At 40.3% G+C, this 14344-nt stretch overlaps 1 protein-coding gene across 6 annotated transcripts in view; it reads right to left on the reverse strand.

Annotated features, from left to right (window-relative positions):
• ARIH1 (ariadne RBR E3 ubiquitin protein ligase 1) overlaps positions 1–14344 on the reverse strand; it is a 142485-nt gene that overhangs the window by 95197 nt on the left and 32944 nt on the right. The gene's annotated exons all lie outside the window — the stretch shown is intronic.

The raw sequence follows: 14344 nt of genomic DNA on the forward strand, positions 1-14344 counted from the left end.
TGAAAACCAAATGAGAAAACATTGCTCTAAATATAGAAATCAGAAAGAGAGTCCCTGTTGTAAAAAGAAGAGTGTAGAAGCATCCATTATTTTCTTTTTTTTCCTCTCCCCACTTCACCCCAAGATATGACAGGCAGGAAACTAAAATTGAGAAAATTCCATGTTTCTGGCTCTAGGAATAAAGAAAAGGGTCCCTGGAGCCAGAGAGTTAAGGGAAAATCACTGAGACAGAGAAGTAGATCTCTTAATTCTGTATTTGAACCAAGTTCTGAGCCTAACTGTAAGCTGTACATGTGTCAAAACCAGCCAAAGTAGTACAAGAGAGGCTTTCAGGACAGAACTATGACATGAATCACTGCCTAAGTCCTAGACAACCTAAATGGGAATGGAAGGGGCAAATTCAACATAACAAAGGCTATGAAACTGAACAGATAATGGAACCACTGCCTATATAAAGTGAGAAAGAACTTGAACTTATAACCTCACTGGATTGGACTGTTTACTAAAAGAAATGTAAAATCCTCACCATTCTTAAAAGGATTTCAACAGGATAGAGAATTTTACAACATAATATTCAAAATGTCCAAGACAGAATCCCAAATTATTAGACATAGCAAGAACAACAAAAATCTGACCAGGGGTGATATGACAATATATGCTAACCCCTAGATGACCTAGCTGTTAGATTTATTAAAGCTCCTAAAAGCAGCTATTAATAATATGATCTATTAAGTAAGGGTGAAAACCTTAAAATAAATTTTAAAAATTCTTAGGAAAGAAAAAATAATTCTAGACATAGTGAGTTTGGCTCAATGTCTAGAGCGTAGCACTGCAGACCAAAGAGTCCTGGATTCAATTCCGATCAAGGGCACGTACCTTGGTTGCAGGCTCCTCCCTGGTCCAGGGTCTGGTACTGGCTAATGCAGGAGGCAACAATCAATGTGTTTCTCTCACATCAATATTTCTCTCTGTCTTTCTCTCTCTCTCTCCAACTCTCTCTAAAAATCAATGGAAAAATACCCTCTAGTGAGGACTTTAAAAAAAGAAAAATTTCTTTTAAAAAAATCCAAATAGAAATTTTAGAACTAAAAACCACAGAAGTTCATTAAATAGGCTAAAGAGTAAAAAGGAGATGCCAAAGGAGTCAATGAACTTAAGAGATACGTTAATAGAAATTTCAATCACCACCAGGCTTAGGGACTGCACCCATGCACAAATTTCATGCACCAGGCCTCTAGTGTGTGTGTGTGTGTGTGTGTGTGTGTGTGTGTGTGTGTATCATATGTATTTACTGACTTCAGAGAGTAAGGGAGAGGGAGAGAGAAACATCAATAATCAGAGAGAATCATTGATTGGCTGCTTCCTGCACAGCCCCTAGTAGAGATTGCCCTGACGAAATGGAACCATGACCCCCTGATTCCTAGGTCCATGCTCAGCAACTGAGCTGGACTAGGCTGGAATATATACTTTTAAAACATATCTTAAAACCTAAATAGAAAAAAACAACTCAATTTAAAAAATAAGCATATGATTTAAAAAGATACTTCACAAAAGAAAATCTACTCAGAGGCATAAAAAATATATGAAAAGATGCTCAAGATTATTAGTTATTCAAGACACAAAACTGAAACAGTAATGGTACCATTACATGCCTATTAAAATATGTGTTGGGGGTTGGGGACAATCCCAAGTGCTACAGAATATGTGGTGTGACTGGAACTCTCTCATATACTACTGGTAATAATGCAAGAGTACAGCCAATAAGAAAGCTTTAGCAGTTTCTTACAATTAAACATATACTTAATACAATTCCAATATCTCAGTTACTGACCCAAGTGAAATGAAAACTTATGTTCATCAGAACACCTGTAAGAGACTGTTAACAGCTTTATTTGTACTTGACAAAAATCGGAAATAAAACAAACTGTGGTACATATCCCCACAATGGAATACTACTCAGCAACAAAAAGAACTATCCTATATAATGAAAGCCTAATATGCAAATTGTCCCCTCGACCAGGAGTGTGACCAGAGGGTGAGGCCAGCCAGCCAACCACAGGAAGGGAGGCCCCAGCCAGCTGCAGGCAACCGCCAGGAGAAGGGAGGCCGCAGCTGGCTGCTGTAGGGATCCTACCCGTGCATGCATTTTGTGCATTGGGCCTCTAGAGTGATTGTGTGTGTGTGTGTGTGTGTGTGTGTGTGTGTGTGTGTGTGTGTTGGGGGTGGGGGTGCACGTGCCAAGTGTCCCCTTGGGAATTTGATTAGACCAGGAGTTCAAGCACTCGCTATGACATGTGCTGACCACCAGGGGGCGGCGTGGAACATAGCAGGCGACCAGTGACAGCAGCAGGGTACTGAGGGAGCCAGGGAAGGAGGAGGTAGGGAATCTGATTGGCCCTGATTGCTGGCCAGGCCTCGGTAACCTACCTATGTATGAATTTTGTGCACTGGGCCGGTAGTTGATATATACAATAAGAATAATATCAAATGCAAATTTTCAGTGAAAGCCAGACTCAAAAGGCTACATATTGTATGATTCCATTTATGTGACACGGTGAAAAAGGCAAACTATAGGAATGGTATACAGATGTCTGGTTTCCAGGGATTAAGGGTGGGGGGTGGTTGAAGCCAGTGATTGGCAAACTCATTATCATTAGTCAACAGAGCCAAATATCAGCAGTACAATTGAAATTTCTTTTGAGAGACAATTTTTTTAAATTCTCCTAATGCCACGTCTTCAAAATAGACTCACCCAAGCCATAGTATTTTGTGGAAGAGCCATACTCAAGGGGCCAAAGAGCCACATGTGGCTCATGAGCTACAGTTTGCCAACCACAGGGGTTTAAGCAACCCAAGTACAAAGAGGGAATTATATAGGAGGTGATGATGGAGCTATTCTGATTGTGATGGTGGTGGTTATACAACTCTAGGCACTTGTCAAAATTCATGGAAGTATAGATCCAAAAGAATAAACTTTATATTGAATATAAATTTAAAGTACTAAACTATAAAAGTAATACAACCTGCACTGCAGTACCTATAATGGAGTTCTGTTAAAAGTACAATGAACATAGATGTGAAGTTATTTAATGCCAGATCTTCATCTTGTTTTTATTGATATTCCTCCTTTTTAAGGCTAAAAACAATCCAAACAAAAAGTTAATGAGCAAAATAATTATAATTAGAAAACTAATACTGGCAGCTGTACCTTTAATTTTTAGGACAATAAAGCTATAATCTCAAATATTCTCTAGTTATAAGCTCTAAAATAATGGTTCCCCATGCTAGCTACATATAGAATCTCCTGTTGTTTAGGGTGGGACACAGATATCTGTATTTTTTACCCAAAGTTTTTACCTGAGGTTCCCCAAATAATAGACATATGCAATGGGAACTACTATTCTTTGTTTCCCCATTAAGAGGGATCTGAAAAGTAAAGTATATATGTGAAATTCCATGTGAATATAGAAGTATAATATTTTAGTAATTTGAAGAATATTACATTCTAGGGATATAGAAAACAGTGTCAGCATAGAAAGTTCTGGTTCTGCATTTTTTTCTAAAATGGGTCTGATTATAACATCTGTCCCAGCTGAGGTTTTAATATAATGTACTATCATTCTCTAATCCTTTGATCAAGTATTTACTAGCTTTGGTAGCATATTATAATCATCTGAGGAGCTTTTAAAAAACTAATGTGCAGAACACACCACAAGACATATTAGAATATGGGGGAGGGATGTTTCTTTTCTTTTAATTTTTATTATTGAAAGTATTACATAGGTCCTCCTTGTTACCCACATTAAACTCTTCCAGCCCGCTCTGGTCCTCCCCAGCCCTCAAGTCACCACCACACTGTCTATGTCCACGGGTTATACACATATGCATACAAGTTCACTGGTTGATCTCTTCCCACTCACTCTCTTCTGCCTTCCCTCTGAGGTTCAACAACAGTCTGTTCATGCTTCTATAACTCTTGGTCTATTTTTGACCATCAGTTTTATTTGGTTCATTAGATTTCACATATAAGTGAGATCATGTGATACTTAACTTTCTCTAACTGGCTTATTTCTCTCAGGTCCATCCATGCTGTTGTAAATGGTAAGAGTTCTTTCTATTTTACTGGTGTAGAATATTCCAATGTGTAAATGTACCATGGCTTTTTTACCACTCATCTGCTGATAGCCCTTAGGCTATTTCCAAGTCTTAGATATTGTAAATTGCACTATGGACATAGGGATACATATATTCTTTCTGATGAGTTTTTCAGGTTTCTTATGATATATTCCTAGAAGTGGAATGACTGAATCAAATGGGAGTCCCATTTTAAATTTTTTAAGGAAACTCCATACTTTCCACAGTGGCTACAACAGTCTGCTTTTCCACCAGCAGTGTACTAGGGATCCTTTTTCTCCACAACCTCGACAACAGTTATCATTGGTTGATTTGTTGATGATAGCCATTCTGACAGGTATGAGGTAATATCTCATCGTTTTGATTTGCATCTCTTAGATCAGTGTTTCCCAAACTTTTGACATATGTGCACCCTTCTATAATTTTCGTAATGCTGAGTACCCCTCATACTCATGAGAACGTAGAATTGTTTCCCAAACTTTTGACATATGTGCACCCCTTCTATGATATAATTTTCGTAATGCTGAGTACCGCTCGTACTCATGAGAACGTAGAATTAGGCACAGCTAAGCACAGTGCAGTGCATATCCCCACCAAACTCCGGTGCAACGTGTACCCCCACCAAACTCTTCCCGTGCCCCTGGAGGTACACATACCACACTTTGGGAAACACTGTCTTAGATCATTAGTGATTTTGATCATTTTTTCATGTGTCTTGGCTTTTTATGTCCACTTTGGATAAGTATCTAGTTATGTTCTTTGCCCATTTTTTAATTGGATTGTTTGTCATTCTTTGTTAAGTTGTGAGTTCCCTATATATTTTGGAGATTAATCCCTTATCATATGTGGCGTTGGCAAAGTTGTCCTCCCATGTGGTGGGATCTCTTGTTATTTTGATGATTTCTTTTGCCATGCAGAAGCCTTTTATTCTCATGAAGTCCCATTTGTTTATTTTCTCCTTAATTTCCATTGCCTTCAGAGATATATCAGTAAACATATTGCTACAAGAGATGTCTGAGATTTTGGTGCCTATGGTATCTTCAAGGAATTCTATTTCACATCTTACATTTAAGTCTTTTATCCATTTTGAGTTATTCTTGTCTATGGTGTAAGTTGGTTGTTTAGTTTCATTTTTTTGCACATATCTGTCCAATTTCCCCAATTAAAGAGACTATCTCTGCTACAATGTATGTTCTTGCCTCCTTTGTCAAATATTAATTGAACATAATGGCCTGAGTTGATTTCTGGCTTCTCTGTTTCATTGATCTATATGCCTGTTCTTGTGCCAGAATCAGGCTGTTTTGAGTACAGTGGCTTTGTAGTATAACTTGATTTCTAGTATAGTGATTCCTCCAACTTTGTTCTTTCTCAAGATTGCTGCAGCTATTTGGGGTATTTTTTGGTTCCATATAAATTTTTGGGGTGTTTGTTTAGGTCTGTGAAGTATGCCATTGGTATGTTAATAGGGACTGCATTGAATCTATAGATTGCTTTGGGTAGTATGGACATTTAATGATGTTGATTCTACCAATCCATGAACATGGTATATTCTTTCACTTGTTTATATCTTTGGGGAGGGGAATTTTTTTTTAAATCCCAATTAATATACATGGAAAGGCCTCCAAAGCCTAGCTTTTCATTCATCTCAGAATTTGATCTGAAATAGAATTAAGTAAGTTACTGACTCCCTTTAAAATCTGTTTGAATGGACTCATGCTTCTACATTATGTTTCATTTCTATCTAGCTTTATTTATCTCTAAGCTCTGTAAGAGTTGCTGATGGCCCAAAATTTGTAGACTTTTGTTTTGTACTGCCTTTTTAAACAATAATAGAAACTCAAAGCCATAAAGTATAAAACTTCTGTATAGAAACAATCACAACATTTATAATAAAAAGTAAACACAATGTCTATAAAAGAAACCCAACAAAAATAAACTGTTTATAAATTGACACAATACAACAGGCTGGAAAACAAAATATTAATTCTCAATACGACTGCTTTTAATCTCTCCCAATGGCTAAGATCTTGAAAACTGATTATATTCAGGGACAAAGGTGTGGGGAACTGGCCCACCACATGTTAGATAGCTGGCACATTTGGTAAAAATTTTGTGAGAAATTTGGCGGAACTGTCCAAAACTTAAAATGCACATGACCTCAAACCCAGAGATTCCACTTCTAGGAACCTACTCAACAGAAATATGCAAGTATAAGAGGGTACAAATAAAAAATTTAATAGGCAAAACATTTGGAAACCCAATAAAGCAAGAATGACATACATTTCCCTAAGAGACTGCCTATAAATTATGTTGTACTCATACTTAGTATATACAAGCACACCACTATATTAAGCTTTGTAGACACTGCATTTTTTTTTTTTAATAAATAGATTTGTGGCAAGCCTGAGTCGAATAAGTCAATTGCGCAATTTTTCCAGCAGCGTTTATTTGTTCACTTTGCGTTTCTACATCACATTTTGGTAATTCTCACAATATTTCAAACTTTTTTATTATTACGATTTGTTTTGGTAAACTGTGATCAGTGATCTTTGATGTTATTATTTTGAGGATGCCATGAACTGTTCCCACCTAAGATGTTGAACTTAATGTGTGTGTATGCTCTGCTCCATCAACAGGCCGTTTTCCCTCTGCTCCCCCGCACTCTTATGCTAGGTTTTCTCCCTTTCCCTATTACCTGAGACATGACAATATTAACATTAAGCCAATTAATAACCCAGCAATGACCTCTAAGTATTCAAGTAAAAGACTCACAAGTCTTTCACTTTAAATCAAAAGCTAGAAATAATAGTGAGGAAGGCATGTTGAAAGCTCATAAGCCAAAAACTAGACCTTTTGTGCCAACTAATCAAGCTGCAAATGCAAAGAAAAAGTTCTTCAAAGAAATTAAGTGCTACTCTAATAAACACATAAATGATAAATAAATAATAATAATGTTTTAAAAAGCGAAACAGCCTTATTACTGATAGGGAGAAAGTTTTAGTGGTCGACATTTCCCTAAGCCAAAGCTTTATCCAGAGCAAGGCCCTAATTCTCCTTAATTCTATAAAGTCTGAGAGGTGAGAACACTGCAGAAGAGAAGTTGGAAGTATCAGACATTTATTTGTTCATGGAAGAATAAGACACACCTCTATAATATAAAAGTGCAAGGTGAAACAGCAAGTGCTGATGTACAAACTTCAGCCAGTTATACAAATCTAGCTCAGAAAATTAATAAAGGTGATGGCTACAGTAAACAAAAGATTTTCTTTCTTTTTGCTTAACCCTCACCAGAGGATATTTTTCCTTTGACTTTTAAGAGTGAGTGGATGGGAAGGGGAAAAGTCAGAGAGAGAAACATCAATGTGAGAGACAAATTGATTGGTTTCCTCCCACACATGCCCCAACCAGGGCCAGTAATTAAGCATGCAACTGAGGTACATGCCTTTGACCAGAATAGAACCTGGGATTCATCAGTTTATGGACTGACATTCTATCCACCAAGCCAAACCAGGTAGGGCTAAACAACAGATTTTCAATATAAACAGAGCAGCCTTATACTGGAAGATTCCATTTAAGGTTTCCTGGCTAGAAAGAAGTCAATGCTTGGCTTTCAGGCTTCAAATAATAGGTTAATTCTCTTAACCTATATAGAAATATTCAGGAACTAATGTAGTTTGTGGCTTAAAGTTGAGGTCAATGGTCACTTACTGTTCAAAAAGTCCTAGGGCCATTAAGAATTATACTATTATAAATGTACTCTGCCTATGCTCTATAAATAGAACAATAGAGCCTGGATGACCACACATCTGTTTACAACATAGTTCACTGAATATTTTAAGCCCATTGTTGAGATCTACAATACTATTCAGAAAAAAAAAAAAAAAGTTTCTTTTCAAAGTATTATGCTGATTGATAGTGCACCTGGTCACCCAAGAGCTCTTATGGAGATATACAATGAGATTAATGTTTTCATGCCTGCTAACACAGCATCCATTCTGTAACTCTTGGATAAAGGAGTAATTTTTACTTTTAATTCTGCTTATTTAAGAAATATATTTCATAAGACTATAGCTATCATAGAGAGTGATTCCTCTGAGGGATCTGGGCAAAGTAAATTGAAAAACCTTCCGGTAAGGATTCCAAATGCTAGATGCCACTAAGAAAGAATATTTGTGCCCTGGCCAGTGTGGATCAGTAGTTAGAGCACCAGCCTATTCATTGAAAGGAGACAGATTTAATTCCAGGTCAAGGGCATGTACTTGGGTTTCGGTTCGATCGGGATTCATGCAGGAGGCAATCAATTGATGTGTCTCTCATATTGATGTTTCTCTCCCTCCCGTTCACTCTCTCTAAAATCAATGGAAAAAATATCAGGTGAGGATTAACAAACAAAAGGACATTCCATGATCCACAGAAAAAGGACAAAATATCAACATAAACAGGAGTTTGAAAGTGATTCCACCCATCATGAATAACTTTGAAGGCAAGACTTCAGTCAAAGAAATAACTATAGATGTGGTGGCAACATCAAGAGAACTAGAATTAGAAGTGGATCCTGACAATGTGACTGAACTGCTGCAATATATATAAGGCTAAGTGACTGACAGTGCATCCAGTACATATGACGCGCACTAGCAACTTAAAACTAAAAGTTGACTTGAGCATGTGCGATACATATAAAATTCTTGCTGGCGTCAATCACACGCATGTTTTGATCTGTCATTGTCAGCAGTGAATTTGGTTCTTTTTGTTGACATTCTGAAACTGAAATAAAGTGGCAGCATCAAGAGATTATGTCTGAAAACCAACTATAATATTAGCACAATGCATCTCTGAAACCATGTCTGACACTGGCCTTCCATTTAAATTAATTTGAAGACAGTTTCCTGTAATGCCAGAATTTGCAATGACTATTAATAAATAAGGACAAACTCTGGACAGAGCTTGTCATTATTTTCCTACTTCAACCTATCTTCAGATATGGTCAGTTAGTTATAGGTTGCTTTCTCTTGAGTTCGAAGAGCATGTGACATTAAAGTTGTAAATATTGAGAGAAATCAAGATGGCAGCATAGGGTAGACACCTGAATACAGCGTACCACAACAATTTTGAATTTACAACTGGAAAACAGGGGAAACATTGCCCTGAAGCACCAGACAGCTGGCTAAGAGAAGGCTCTACCATCTGGGAAGGGAAGAGAAGGGACGCTGAGCCTTAGGAACTGTGAAGATGCGGAGAACTGTGCGCGCAAAAAGGTGGCCGCCGAGTTCGCTGCTGGCTTGCTTGCGGCGCGGAGAGGGCTTTCTTGTTCAAGAGGAAAGCAAAACAACCCTATTGTTCTGACAGACGGCCCCAGTCAGGGAGAGGCCAGACTGTCAGGCAGGGGGCAGAGATCTCTCAGAGGTGGGTGAAGCCAGCGGCCATTACTGCGGAACTCAGGAACCGGAATTTTGTTGGGAGGGGCTGAAAAGAAACCAAAACTTGTCTGCACCACCCGAGACTCCGCCCCATCCAAGCAGAACACAATAGCCCTCCAAGAGGCTAGCTTTCTCGTTCGGGAGAAAAAAACAAAAACAAAAAACTCCGAACTGCACTGAGAGACAACTATGAGCCGTGAAAAAACTGGCTGTCAGGGACCAGGCAAAACTCGAGAACGGCTTTTACCCAAAAGGTGCACGTGCCAGCAACCAATCTTGCAGGACTCGCCTCGAATAGGACTTTCCTAAGGCAGGACTGACAGGCAACCAAAGCTTGTCTGCGCCTATACCAAAGAGGTGCGTGCACCTGCAACCAATCTTGTGGGACTTGCCGTGAATAGGACTTTCCTAAGGTGGGACTGTCAGGCAACCAAAATTTGTCTGCACCACCCCGAGACTCCGCCACATCCAAGCGGAGCACAGAAGCCCTTCTAGCTTGAGACACTGCTGATCTTCACAGCCAATTGGCTTGGAGATCAATGCATCCCAGTGATACCAACAACAAGCAAGGCTTAACAAGACTGCACACACAGTCCACAAAGGGCTGCACCAAGACTGTCCACCTCAGGTAACTGAGAAGGCTGTGCTACTGGGCTCTACCAGAACACCTAGCACACAAAACTATTCCATCAAATCAGGGAAGCAGCTAAAATGCAGAAAAGAGGCAGGACACAAAGGAAGAAGATGGAGGAAAATAAAAGAATGGACATTGAGTTCAAAACCACAGTGATAAGGTTTTTCAAGATTTCCTAAAAAAGGCCAATAAAATAAACGAGACCTATGAGGATATGAAAAGGAATCAACTAGAAATAAAAAGGGATCAATTAGAAATAAAGAATACATTGTCTGAAATAAAAAATATTACACAGAGTCCTAAAAACAGACTGGAAGATTGCAGGAAGCAAGACAAAGATTTGGAACACAAAGAGCCAGAGGACACTCCTCTGCAGAAACAAGAAGAGAATCCAGAAAGTTGAAGATAGTGTAAGAAACCTCTGGGACAACTTCAAGTGAACCAACATCAGAATTATGGGGGTCCCAGAAGAAGAGAGAGAGCAAGATACCAAAAACATACTAGAAGAAATACTGACAGAAAACTTCCCCCACCTGGGGAAAGAAATAGACTTACAAGTCCAGGAATTGCACAGAACCCCAAACAAAAGGAATCCAAAGAGGACCACTCCAAGACACATCATAATTAAAATGCCAAGAGCAAAAGACAAAGAGAGAATATTAAAAGCAGCAAGAGAAAAGCAGGTAGTTACCTATAAAGGAGCACCCATACGATTGTCAGCTGATTTCTCAACAGAAACCATGCAGGCCAGACGGGAATGACAAGAAATATTCAAGGTGATGAATAGCAAGAACCTACAGCCAAAAATACTCTACCCAGCAAAGCTATCACTCAGAATCGAAGGCCAGATAAAGAGCTTCACAAATAAAAAAAAAGCTAAAGGTGTTCATCACTGCCAAACCAGAATTATATGAATTGCAGAAACGGGTTCTTTAGGAAGAGAAAGAAGATATAGATAAAAATTATGATCAACAAATATGTAACTATCAACAAGTGAATCTAAAAACCAAGAGAATTAAAAAATCTGATGAACAATATTAACTGGTGAATATAACAGAATCAGAGGTATGGAAGGGGAGTGAACTGTCGACTCTTGGGGAAAGGGGGAGTGGGGGATGCGGGAAGAGACTGAACAAAAAATGTGCACCTATGGATGAGGACAATGGGGAGTGGGGAAAGGGTAGAGGGTGGGGTGGGAACTTGGTGGAGGGGAGCAATGGAGGGGGGGAAAAAGAGGAACATTTGTAATAATCTGAATAAAGACTTATTTTAAAAAATAGTTATAAACACTAGTACTTCATCACAAGGCAAATTAGTAAACACACTGAAAGTGTTTTTACTCTTAATTGGTATACAGGGAGATATTAGGATAAGTTTAAACAAGGGCTACCCAACAATGATTCTCTCAACATTGATGTTTCTTTTTCTCTCTCCACCTTCCTCTCTGAAATCAGTAAAAATATACTTTTAAAACAAAATGCTATCAAACAACACTGCATACTACAGAGAAATCATTCACGAAAGGAAGAGTTAATTGATGTAGCAAACTTCTCTGTTATCTTATCGTAAGCATCTCTACAGCTACCCAAATTTCAGCAAACCATCACCCTGATCAGACAGCAGCCACCAACACTGAGGCAAGAACCTACACCAGTAAAAAGATTATGAGTTGCTGAAGGCTCAGATGATAATGCACATTTTTTAGCAATAAAGTATTTTTAATTAAGGTATGTATGTTGTTTTTTAGACACATGCTATTTATTGCACAATGAATGGACAGTAGTATAAGCACCACTTTTATATGCTCCAGGAAACAAAAAAATTCGTGTGACTCACTTTATTGTAATACGCATTTATTGTAGTGATATATGACTGAACTCACAATATCTGAAGTATCCTGTATTTATGCAGCAATTGAAAAACCAAGAAGGCCAGGGTGGAGTAGCTCAGTGACTGAGCACCAACCTAGGAATTAGGAGGTCCCGATCAGGGCACATGCTGAGGCTGTGGGCTCAGTCCCTAGTGGGCTCAATCCCCAGTAGGGAGTGTGCAAGAGGCAGGTGATCAATAATTCTCATCATTGATGTTTCCATATCTTTCTCTCTCTCTCTTTCTCTCTCTCTCTCTCCCCCCTCCCTTCCTCTCTGAAATGAATAAAAATATATTAAGAAAATTAAAAGCAAGAAGAAAACTGATCTGTCTACAAATATGGAAGGATATCCATAACAAAATTTTATGATATATGGAATGTGCCCCCCCCAAAAAAGTTTATAAGAATATGAAAGCTATTGAGACTTATAGTAAGAGTCACTGAAAATCTGCAATATAATTAATGCTTAGTCGATGACATACAATAAATGTTATGTAGCCCAAGTTCATACACTACCATATGCAAAATGAAAGAGTAGTATGCAAAATGTAACAGTATTATCTTGTTACCAAAAGATGCTCTTGACTTCAATCAATAAAGATTTGGTATAGGTGATAGAAACCACTAGAGCCAAATAGAGAGGATTGATAAAAGGAATTTGGTGCTTAACTGTTAGAAGGAATGAGGAGGGAGGCTATAAAGCTATGTCTGCAAGTAATAACACCATAACATTACAAGACCAAATCACAATGAGTTCACCCTTTCCAAAAGTCACCAATGAAACCATTAAATTTGAACAGCAGGTAATTGTGTGATTCAAAAATAAGAAAGCTGGTGGGATCCAAGATGGCTGCTCAGGTAGACACCTAACCGCAGCAGCACACAACAATTTCAATGGAATACAACTAAAATATAGAGTGGACATTGCCCAGAGCTACAGGTAGTCGACTGACTGAAAATCCTACAACAAGAAGGAAAGAGAAAACCAGAAGGAAAATCAGAGGAGCTGAAAAAAGCCTAAGGTACGGAGACATGCTGCGCGCCCGCAGAGAGGTCGCAGCCGGAGAGGAGGAGAAGGCTGGGTGCCTGCCTGGCGTTCCCTAGCAGGAAGGAAATAAAACCCCCAGCCTGGGCTGAACCCCCAAACCTGCAGTGCTGAGCCCCAGTTATGGGCCAGACCCTGGGAACCCAGGCTCGGGCAGAGGGAAACGGGGCTGTGAGGCGGAATCCCAGGGGAGCGGTGAAAAGGAGGGGACAGAATGTTGACTCTGATGCTGGATTGCCCTAGCGGGAAGAAACAAAGCCTCCGGCGGTGCTGAGCCCCACTCCCAACTGCCCTGAACTCCAGCTCAAGGCCAATCCCTGGGGACTCAGGCTCAAGCAGAGGGAGACGGGGCTGTGAGGTGGAGTCCTGGGGGAGCGGCGAAAAGCAGAGCCCCCGGAGTCGCGCACATTGTGCGCAGAGGACAGTCTGTTGACTCTGATGCTAGACTCCCCTATTGGGAAGGAGAAAAAAAGCTCCAGATTGGAGGAACGCGACGAGGAGCAGGAGCCCCTGACGGACACCGGCCAGCCAGGCGCCAGCAAGAAACTGGGCAACGGGGCCAACAGAAGGGGGTGCACCCGAGCCTTCGACCGCTGAGCGCGGGCAATGGAGCTGAGGCCGGGGGCTGCTTCCTGGGCGGCGGTGCTGACCCTGGCAACAGGCTGAAGCAGTACAGGAGCCCGAGCAGAACAAAGGGGTGCCACAGGCCAACCTGCTGAGCTTCCAGGACAAGGAAACCGAAAAGAAACCGAAAAGTTCTCAATGTGAAGAAATCAAGGGAGAGCAAAAGATAGTAAAATTAAGAAAGAACACAAAGAAAATCTTGAAAAATCAAAGACTAAGTCAGAACTCAACTCAGCAGCCAACATTGCAACAAAAATGCGTGTTTCTTTCTTTTTTTTTTTTTTTTAAAGGACAGAATGTTGGAACAGCGGCAGCCAGGCCTAGAGTGGCCAGGAACAAGGCAGTGGCAGCCGGGCCTGGAGCAACAACAGCCAGGCCCCAGAGCAGCAGCAGCCAGAACCAGAGCAGCAACAGCCAGGCCTGGAGCAGACAGACCTGGGGCAGTGGCAGCCAGGTCTGAGGTGGAGGCGGCCAAGCCCAGGGTGGCCAGTCCAGGAACACCCAGACCCAGAGTGGCCAGACCCGGAGTGGCCGGGCCCGGAGAGGCCAGGCCCAGAGCAGCCGGGTCGGGAGCAGCCAGGCCCAGAACAGCAGTAGCCAAGACCGGAGCATCCAGGCCG

This window comes from Pipistrellus kuhlii, unplaced genomic scaffold (genome assembly GCF_014108245.1).
Source record: "Pipistrellus kuhlii isolate mPipKuh1 unplaced genomic scaffold, mPipKuh1.p scaffold_m20_p_1, whole genome shotgun sequence".
In the NCBI taxonomy this organism is placed as follows: domain Eukaryota; kingdom Metazoa; phylum Chordata; class Mammalia; order Chiroptera; family Vespertilionidae; genus Pipistrellus; species Pipistrellus kuhlii.